This window comes from Gavialis gangeticus, unplaced genomic scaffold (genome assembly GCF_001723915.1).
Source record: "Gavialis gangeticus isolate Ggan-Ray unplaced genomic scaffold, GavGan_comp1, whole genome shotgun sequence".
In the NCBI taxonomy this organism is placed as follows: Eukaryota; Metazoa; Chordata; order Crocodylia; family Gavialidae; genus Gavialis; species Gavialis gangeticus.
In genome coordinates, this window is record NW_017729016.1 from 9380920 (window position 1) to 9390838 (window position 9919).

Sequence of the window (9919 nt, forward strand, 5' to 3'; positions counted from 1 at the left end):
GGGGAACAGGGACTCCCCCAGTGCCTGCTGGTCCCCTCTGACTAGTTTGTAACAGGCCACTAGATCCCCCCTCAGCCTTCTCTTGTGGAGGCTGAACAGGTTCAGGTCCCGTAGCCTCTCCTCGTAGGACCTGCCCTGCTGCCCCCTGATCATGCGAGTGGCCCTCCTCTGGACCCTCTCCATGTTGTCCACTTCCCTCTTGAAGTGCAGTGCCCAGAACTGGACACAGGACTCCAACTGCGGCCTGACCAGTGCCGCATAGAGGGGGAGGATCACCTCCTTGGCCCTGCTCGTGATACATCTGTGGATGCATGACGAGGTACGGTTGGCCTTCCTGATTGCGTCCCCACACTATTGGCCCATGTTTATCTTGGCATCAGTAATGATTCCAAGATCCTTTTCTGCCAAGTTCTTGAAACTTGGCAGGCTCTGTGGCCTTACCAGGGGCCACAGCCCCTGCAGTTTTCACCGCCCTGTGATGTAACAGACAGCCATGACATGAGTTTGGCTTTCAAGAATTTGAGGTACAGTTTCTCCCAACCTCCTGCGTTGATCTTCTTGAAATTTGGCAGGTTTCATGCTCTGAGCAGAGGCTACCATTCCTGCAAGTTTCATCCAGAGCGGACAAAAAACAACAAAGTTATAGATATTTCATTGATTCCCCATTATACCCTATGGCCGGATCTCCAAGGTGGAAACCCAGTCCAGAGCTCTGGATTGGATCACAGCCATCCGAATTGGCCGGATCCAAAGATGGATCGGATCACTGCCGACTCGCACAGGCCTAATAAACCAGCCACATAAGAACTCAAAACGGGCCAGACACTAGTTAGTGACAACCTTTTGTTACTGTATGTTAGTCATCATCATGAAGCACTGTTTTAGAAAACCCTCGAGCAGCTTACAACATGGCATGTAAGCTATCTAACTACCACTTTGTGTACACAGGTGAAAGTCCATATTACCCTCCTCCACAAGGCAGCAAAAGCTTTGTGCACAGAACCACATGGTTGTGGGATATAATGATCTACAAACATCCAACGTTTCTTAGCCTCTAATCAACAAGCTGTTAGGGTACCCTTCAGCTCTTTGATCTTGTAAGGATGATGCCAGAGATATTTCTCAGCCTAGAAGCTGGGAACAGAACTAAGGAGGGGAAAAGACTTAGATGCTCTAATGTATATTTCTTCTGCTAAGACAATATTTCTTTTGCTGAGTTGTTCTAGTGAAATCACACAGCGCATTTACACATGCAATTAATGGTCATGAATAAACTCCGGAGCTTATTGCCCCAGAGTGTTTTGCTCCTGGGTGTGCCATTTTCATGTTCACCCAGGAGCAAAAACTCTGGAGCAATTAACTCTGGAGTTTATGGGCATGTCCAGACGAGTGCGGTTGTGCAGTATGTGGTGCTGCAAGCATGTTTGCAGCACCACATACTGCACAGTCTGGAGTTCTCTGCACTACAAGGGCAAGTTGCCCAAGCATGCCCTGCCCCGTGTTTTGGTCTTTTTAAAAAAACACAGAAAAAAACCCTGAAGCAGTGCACACTCAGGCAGCCTGTGCTGTTAAAAAGCAGAGCCGGGCTGCAGCTGCTGGCCAGGCTGTGCCCGGCAGGATCACCATGGCTGCAGCTCCGGGAGGCCCCCAGGAAAGGCTGCTGGGACCAGCTCAGTGCTGGCTCCAGCCTCCCTTATGCCACCTGGGGCAACTTGCCACGTGCCAAAGTGCACATGGCACGAGCATTCCCCAGGGACAAGAAGCGGTAGTGCAAGGTGTGAGGAACCTCTGAGGAACCAAAGGTACATCCATGTCTGGATGAGCCCTATTTGTGCATAGCACATGGAGCCTGGTGGGAACAGCCTGGGGTGGCAAGGGACCCAAGGAGTCAGCTTGCCAGCCCAGAGCTGCTCCATGTGCTGTGGAGTGGCTGGCTGAGGCATGAGGATGCTTCAGCATGGGGGCTGGTTGCGTCTCAGCCAGCCACTCCACAGCACATGGAGTCCCATTGGAGCAGCCCTGGGATGGCTGCTCTGACGGGCTCCATGTGCTGTGGAGCAGCTGGCTCAGGCATGAGGCTGCTTCAGCGTGGGGGCTGCCTGCCACACTAAAGCACCCTGATGCCCCAGCCAGCCCCATCACCATCTACGTGTTCATTTAAATGCAGTAATTTACTGCGCCATCAGATAGTACATGTGTCTGACAGAACTATCTAACAGCGCAGTAAATTAGTATGCACCTGCCTAATTGCTGTGCACATGTAGACAGTGACACTTTACTGCTCAGTAAATTAGTCTACTGCTCAGTAAAGCACACGTGTAGATGAGCCCACTAAGATTTATTGCTGTTATTGTTATTTTGTTCTATGGTAGCACCTGGAGACCCCAACAGTGATCAGGGCCGTTGCTGACAGGTGTTATTATACAGGTTTTCCTCACTTTATGGTGTACATGCGTTTCTGGAAAATGGTGCATAATTTGAATTCACATAAAGGGAACCCCCTTTACAATGTAACAAATTGGGATATGGTCCATGACCTTGATTGTACTGACCCCCAGACCCATTTCTACCACTTCTACAAGACAATTTTGGTACTCAACAACAGCAGACAGTACACACAAGCTCAGGGTGGTGGTGAATGTTACCATAATGGGGATGGCAACTACAGAAACACACGTTGCAGATAATGAGTGAGGAGCACAGATCCACATAGGAGACTATATTTTGGTGCATTTCGCTCCCATGATCGTGAATACCACATGGCCCCAGAGGCTGGGGGGGCACAGCGACCTCCCGTGGGTGGCTGCAGCACTGTTGGTGGTGGGAGTGTGGGGGTAGCAAGTGGTGAGCTCCCGCAGGCAGCCACGGTGCAGTCAGCAGCGGGGTGGCGAGCACCAACTGGTGGTCAGCAACCACCCACAGATACCACTGGCAATGTTGTTGTCGGGGGGAGGTGGTGGCGAGCAGCAACTGCCCACAGGCACCGCTGGCAGTGTTGGTGGTGCCTTTTTGCAGGGGGTGCACCACCAAGCTCAGAGGGTGCCAGTGCCCACAAGGCACCGCACAAAGCAGCTGACTGGGCTTCCACCATACTGATCACATAACAGTGAATTTTCCTCACATATAACAATTTTTTGGTGTAAAAAGGGTCATCACATAAGAGCGGATTAACGCATGCAGAACCCGCATAAAGTGCGGGAAACCTATACATTTATACAAAAGACAAGAAAATCACTATCTCAAAATCTATAACCACACACACAGAAAGACTGTATGGGCCAGAGTTTACTCCCTTTATTAGACAGCTAAGTAGAATCTTATTCCACTTTGCTTCCTGAAAAACTACAGGAGGTGGGTGGATGCAGCTCCTCTTCACTGTATTTTTGTGACCTAGTCTAAAGGCTGGCATGGCTGCATGTTACAAAAGTTGATACATAAAGTGGTTTCTCAGGGACTTGAGCAGGATCACACTCAGGCACCTAAGTGATTTTCCCAAGGTGAAACAGGAAGTCTGTGGCAGAGCCGGGAATGGAATCCAGATTTCCTGAGTCCCAGGAAGTGCCTTAGCAGGACCTTTTACCTTTGCAAGCAGCAAAAAGTCCTATGCATGGTCCCTTGTTTTAGATGGTGGTGGGGTAAATATATACTTTTTCCCCTTTTGTTTTTTCCACCAACTGAAAAACTTGGAAACTGGGCTTCCAAGAGAGGTAGTACTATCACCTAACTTGGAGGTCTTCAAGAGGAGGCTTGACAGTCACCTGGCTGGCGTTATCTGACCTCGGTCCTCTTTCCTGCCAGGGGGAGGGGGGTCAGACACAATGATCCATTGTGGTCCCTTTTGACTCTACAATCTATGAATCCTGATTGCGCAGCTAATGGAAAGACTAAAGAAGAAAAAATAGAGTTTTCTTTGGCTATATATACCACAATCACTCCAAATTGTAGCTTACCAGTTAAAGCAGAATTTCTGAGTGGGAACTGGTCTTTTTCAAGTCATAACTGTTTCTCTGTTATAAGCAGTACTAAGACTTGCTAGGATTTCAAACTTGCTAAGTGCCATAGATCCTTTATTCTCTTTTAGAAATGAGTATGTTGGAGATACCTATCCACAGCAAATTAATTCAGCTTTCGATACAACTCTTTATTCAGATTTATCCCAATAAAATATATCTGAAGTTTAAATCATTTTATGCACTGTGAAGGAGATGGTTCCTATGATAAATGCAAATCTTTATTCTGAAATAATAACCTTAGTCTTTTACTATGAATGTACTTCAAAATCATCCATGAGTCAGTCAGTCTGTGAGTTGGAGTTCAGATAGGCTTGTGGTTGTTCACCAGATGGATTGTGACTGAGCTCTTCAAAGCAGAGGAAAGGACATTATTTATTTCTGCTGCTCTGGGTTTTTTTTATATTTCCTGGTACTGAGACTGATTACTAGATTCAATTTTAGGCTGTGTCTAAGAGTTATGAGAAAGATGTATTATACCTATGTCTGCACTGCCAAAAAAACATTTTTTAACCATGACTTAGATACTTTAACTATCTTACTGTAAAATCCTAGGTGAGATGAAGCACACACAGTTTTTAATGCAGGGTAGGTAGATAAGGTCGGTTCGGGCCTGTGGTTAACCCTGACTAGGTACACTGAGGTCAAAACTACTTCTATCCTGACTCCATTAGGATTTTACAGATGACTAGCTTGTTTTCCTGGCAAAGCCACAATGCACAATGCACAAGCCTCTCAGTCATTTGGCAAACTTAGTACAGTGGTGTGTTCTTCACCAGAAATAAGTGGCCTCATGTGAACATGTACAACATTGAAAATTGTCACTGGTGGTGACATGCCTCTCCCAAACGTCAGCAGCATAGCTAGATTCAAACTCTTTGATGCTACAAAGCTCAGTTTCAGAAAACCTCATAGCTCACCAGCGTGTTACTGAAAAACTTCACTATAAGTTTGTAACTCCTATGAAATAGTTTGCAAATCATTTTGTTCCTCTGTAGGTTTTGTAATTACACTTCGGCCTATAGCTTTTGGAGAGAGAGCTATTTTTCATTCTTGTCTCTCATGTAACACACCCCTGTGCATGGTGCAGCACTTAGTTTCATGCAGAAGAATTATAATTAGCTAAGCTATATGCTATGGTTGCCAGTTAGGTGTCTGTATAGGAATAGACCAAAAATATAACTAGCTCTCAATAGTTCAAACAGTTGTTATTGCTGACAGTGTGATGGGTTTAAAAAAATGAGTGCCGAACTCAGGTAGATCGAAAGGTAATCTCTGCATGGTTCTCTTCACAGAGTTTTCATTGGAATTTGTTTCATTGGATGGAGTGCAGTTACCTTTGGGTAAAACAGGTTATAGGGCCACCTATGAAGCTTGTGGATCCCTTGGGATCTATGTAGATCAACATGAATGTACAGGAGGCCTCATTACAGCTAGGACCTTCTGCCCTGAGGTCCTATGGCTCCATGGGAGTTGTAACCTCACTCTAGTGGAGTGGCTCTAATAGGAGCCCCAGTACCCTGGACTGTCCCCAAAAAATCACTCTTCAATTAAGAAAAGGCTTCCCACTATGGTGAATGTAGTAATGCAGTCCCACACTTCAGTCGTTGCCTCAAGCTACCAAACTTTGATGGGGGAAGGTATGTATCCTGTCATTGGCACAACTATACCTGCTGCCCTTCCTGGCATACAACAGAGCCCTCCATAGAAGCATAGTACAGGGAGGAGGTTGTGGGAAAGGCAGCTGTCTCTACCCACTCACTAGCATACCTAAGGCTCAGCAGTTCTGAGCACCCCTCCTTGGTGGGACACAAAAATAACTGTGGCTGCAGCAGTAGCTGATTGGTACCATGGCAGGGTGCTGCTCCAGGTGTCCTGTCGCTATCTAGGGCATAGAGCTGCCTGTCAAAGCCTCTGTACCCAGTTTGCCTTCTTCCACGCAGAAGGAAAGAAGTCCAGATGCATGGGGCAGACCTGTAACTATTTGTGGCCTATGCTGTGCATTAAATCACAGTACATTTACATGCAAATCTTTTATCAATGCAAACAAATGACCAGCTGGATGCACAGATGACCTTTTGTGCACTTACCTTATTTGCTCACGCAATCAGAATAACTTATGCACAAATTAGGCATGAAAATGCATTTCCCTGTGTCATTTAGAAACTCAGCTCCTAAAATCAGGACAACATTCTCTATAAAGTCATATAAACGTTGAAGTATCTTGGGTCAAATTTTGGGCATAACTGCTTTGCAGCAGCCCACTTACAAAAAGCAGCATCATGCTGTGGTAAAGTGTTATTTGGCTTTCTGTGGTTTTATCTTTGCCTATCATGACCTTCACTGGTGAGCTTGTCAGCCAGAGATTAAGAAGGAAAGATCTCCTTCTATGCACTTGCATAGGAGAGCTAAGGCAGGGAGGTGGATAAAAAAATAAGTAAAAAAATAAGTAGAATGAAATAGGTAGCTGAGACCAAGGTGGGGGAAGGGGGAGGGGACCCCTCCTGGTAGAAGCTGTGCAAGACTTCTTGGGGGCAGGGAAGCAGCTGAGTCACATTTAATCTGAAGGGATTTATAAACTGAGAGCAAAGGAGCTTGTGTTAAAAATCCCATTGGTAATGTGGAGCTTCTGAGGAGGATCTTGAAGCAAGCAGGGAAGGCACAAACCCCCCCGCTGCTGCCAAATGAAGAGTCACCAGAGATTAACCCCATCACATGCACACGTGGCATCACACCCAAACACAGTAAGCACCCCGTTTTTAATTGTGTTGTGGTTCTTGAAAGGGAAATTGCATAAATGCAGCGTGCATTTTAGCACAGAATGCCTGCAGGCAATGCATATCAGGATTTTTGCTTCTTCATTGCATCAACTTTAATGTTATCTTTTCTGTTTCATAAAGGTTAAGAGAAATTACAGTCCAGCCCCTACGTTTGTGTCTTTTTGAAAGTGGTTGGTGATTCTGGGTGCCTAATATATTAATTTGGGTGCATTAAAGGGTAGTCTGCTTTCCAGGAAGGGTTGAACACCCTTGAAAACTAGGCCCCTTTAAAGGAATGCTAAAGGGGCACTCTAAAGTTGAGAACCTCAAAAAGCTAATTCCTTTGGAAGATTTAACTCTTCTTAGTTTATTGCACAACTAGGGGCTTTCGTCGGTGTTACAGCTCATCTAATTTTCAAAGAATTTGTTAATATGTATCTTTAAAGTCATCAAATGATTTGCCACTTATCAATAACAATTTAAAATGCAGAGATATGTAAATATAGAATATATTAATAAGATATGAATACCTGAAATATTCAAACTATTTGCATTTTGAAATATTTTTTCAGAAAACTTTGCATATTTGTTGAAACTCTTCACCCAAGTTCTTCTGGGTTGCCAACATGTCATGCATGTGCAACTGCTATAAAAAGTCTGGAGTGTCAACATTTTTTTTCTTATCAGAGACACTTTTCTCATTAAGAACAATTGACCTAATCTTTGCCTGGTATAAATAGGTATGTCTCAGCTATACCAGCTGTGGGTTTGGCCACATAACTGTTTATCCTTCAAACAAAAAAGCATGGAGGAAGCTATGAGAGAGCTCTTGCCTGGGAATGACTTGCTGCCCATATTTGGGGTCAGGGTGGCATTTTGCCCCATAGTCATATTGGTACAGACTATAGGTGCATCTACACGTGCACTTTACTGCAGAATTGACCAGCTCCACCATAAAGCATCAATGTCTACATCTGCACAGGTATTACGATGCAGTAAATTAATTATATCCGCTGTAAAATAGTACTGTTGGGGACAGTACTATCTCACGGTGGAGTAATTGTGGCAAAATGCATGTGTAGATGGTGACAGGGGCTGGCAGGGGCACCAGGGTGCTAATGTGTGGGGGCTGCCTGCCACCGGGCTTTGCACTGTAGCTCAAACTGCTGCGGTCCCACTCACACGTGTAAATGCTGGGCCCAGGAGCAGCTGACTCCAGGGCAAACTACACCAGAGTTTTTCACATCACATTAACTGCACTTGTAGATGCATCCTGTGAGTGCTGCCGTCCTTTGTTGTAGAGGGTGTGGCCCTCTTCCTTGACTTTTAACTTCTGCAGCAGCCAAAGGTTGGTCACCGCAGTCCCTCTGCTTTACCTGTGGCAGATGAGGGTGTTATGTTTCTTGGCTGTGTCAGGGTTGCCTGTGTCGTTTTGGCAGTAGGTTAGGCAGTGGATTTGTATAGGGTGGTTTGCATAGGGATGATCCTGCGTCTGGCAGGGGGTTGGACTAGATGGAGGTCCCTTCTAGACCTACTTCTCTATGATTCATGATCTCTGCATTCCAAGTCCCGTGTCAGGCTGTATGCCACTTTACACAGTATCTGGTCTGAAAAAGTGTGCGCCTGTTTTGGACCTGATTCAGATTTCGCTTCACTGTAAATTGGTCCCATTACTTCAGTCAACAGATTTTAATCAGCATAAAAAACCCGTTTGAAATTAGAGCCAGAGAGAGGCCATGAGCCCTCTCTTTATTGAATAATTCCTTGATTCTTTCTCTCAAAGCTATCACTTGACATAGGAGACGCAAAATTGTGATCTGTGAAAAATAACGGATTACTCATCCTAGGACCTGTATTACTTCAATTCTTCTGCCAGACGTTCTGTACTTGGAGCTGTATCAGATCATAAGGATGCTGAGATTGGAAGTATAAAGAACAATAATTGAACATTTACACGTCTACTTACCTAATTATATACATCTTCTGGCGAAACAATTAATGGCTGTAGTAATATTTCATACTGTTTATCGCTCACTTGTCTCGCTTCTTGACAGCCTCCACAGAGAATACTGTTTGTGAAAACAAGTGTTTCCTGGTATCACAAGGCTATTTATTGCAGTCTCTGAACACAAAATACCTTTGGAATCTTGCTACGTATTTTGTTAAGGTTAAGGTATGAAATTAAACAAAGCCAAGAAAAAGCTGCAAGCTCCGTTTAGCAGTTCACTTCCTCATTTAAGTTCAAAGTATGTTTAGTATTTAAAACTCCTACTCCAACTGGAAAAGGCCCTCGGATTTGGTTGATCTTTTACCATGCAGATTTGGCTCCTAACGCAGGGACTGAAGAAGGAATGCAATTTGGTACAGATAGATACATTTCTATTATTATCTGAAACGTTACTGTTCCCGGCTTCGGGTTAGGAGACCAGTGCCCTCCTACCCACTCCAAGGGAAAAGGAGCTACAACAATCCATCAGTTAAACTGACCTGGAAACATCTGCAGTTCTTAAGAAAGTGGGAGGATGGGGGCAGTCACCTTGGACCCAAACATACAGTGATGCGTCACCGGCTCCAGGAAATTGCAGAGGTTCTGCAACTAATAATATTTAGGCTCTTTAACAGCCTGCTCTGTGTCTGGCACTGCTTTTGCCCTTTAATCTCCCTCTGTGTGTCTGTGCGAAGGGATAGTGATTGAGCCCCAGCACCCGCTTGCTTTAGAAAAACCGAAAACGTGTTTGTTTCCGAGAGTGAAGTCTGCACACTCCTGTGGGCACGAGGAGAGCGGGTGCCCGGCAAGTGTCTCGACATGGGTTGGGGGGCGCCGAACAGAGGTGCAAACCCAGCTGCTGCGGGATGCCTGGGGCCAGGCTCATCTTGAAAGGCCCCTCCGAAGCCAAGCTGAGATCCTGAAGAAGAGAAGAAACCCAGGCCAGAGAAGGGGCGTTGAGGGGAGCGGCTGATTTGCTTTGGAAACCTGCCTGTGTGGGTGCAAGGTTGATTGGGCTCCCCCCCCGGGGGATCCACTGGCTCACCCCCGATCTCTGGCTCGGACAGGACGCAGTGGAGTTGGAAGGCTCCAAAACAAAGCCCCGCCCGGCGGCTTGTCCCGCACCTGTCCCCATGCGCCTCCCCGGGGTGCAGCGCCGAGCC